General features: G+C 36.1%; 1 protein-coding gene across 3 annotated transcripts in view; it reads right to left on the bottom strand.

Moving 5' to 3' along the window:
• The window catches only part of ZRANB3 (zinc finger, RAN-binding domain containing 3), a 338584-nt gene that overhangs the window by 284279 nt on the left and 53682 nt on the right, over positions 1-623 (bottom strand). The window lies entirely within an intron of this gene.

Here is a 623-nt window from a genome sequence, read left to right as displayed (position 1 = left end):
AACAAACTGTCTCTCAGACCACAGTGCAATCAAACTAGAACTCAGGACTAAGAAACTCAATCAAAACTGCTCAACTACATGGAAACTGAACAACCAGCTCCTGAATGACTACTGGGTACATAATACAATGAAGGCAGAAATAAAGATGTTATTTGAAACCAATGAGAACTAAGATACAACATACCAGAATATCTGGGACCCATTAAAAGCAGTGTGTAGAGGGAAATTTATAGCACTAAATGCCCATAAGAGAAAGCAGGAAAGATGTAAAACTGACACCCTAACATCACAATTAAAAGAACTAGAGAAGCAAGAGCAAACATATTCAAAAGCTCGCAGAAGGCAAGAAATAAGTAAGATCAGAGCAGAACTGAAGGAGATAGAGACACAAAAAACCCTCCAAAATTCAATGAATCCAGGAGAAGGTTTTTTGAAAAGATCAACAAAATTGATAGACCGCTAGCAAGACTAATAAAGAAGAAAAGACAGAAGGATCAAATAGACGCAATAAAAAATAATAAAGGGAATATCACCACCGACCCCACAGAAATACAAACTACCATCAGAGAATACCATAAACACCTCTATGCAAATAAACTAGAAAACCTAGAAGAAATGGATAA

Source organism: Mandrillus leucophaeus, unplaced genomic scaffold (genome assembly GCF_000951045.1).
Source record: "Mandrillus leucophaeus isolate KB7577 unplaced genomic scaffold, Mleu.le_1.0 Scaffold94, whole genome shotgun sequence".
Classification (NCBI taxonomy): Eukaryota; Metazoa; Chordata; class Mammalia; order Primates; family Cercopithecidae; genus Mandrillus; species Mandrillus leucophaeus.
The sequence above is the reverse complement of the archived record's forward strand: the minus strand, read 5'-3'. Positions and strand labels throughout refer to the sequence as shown.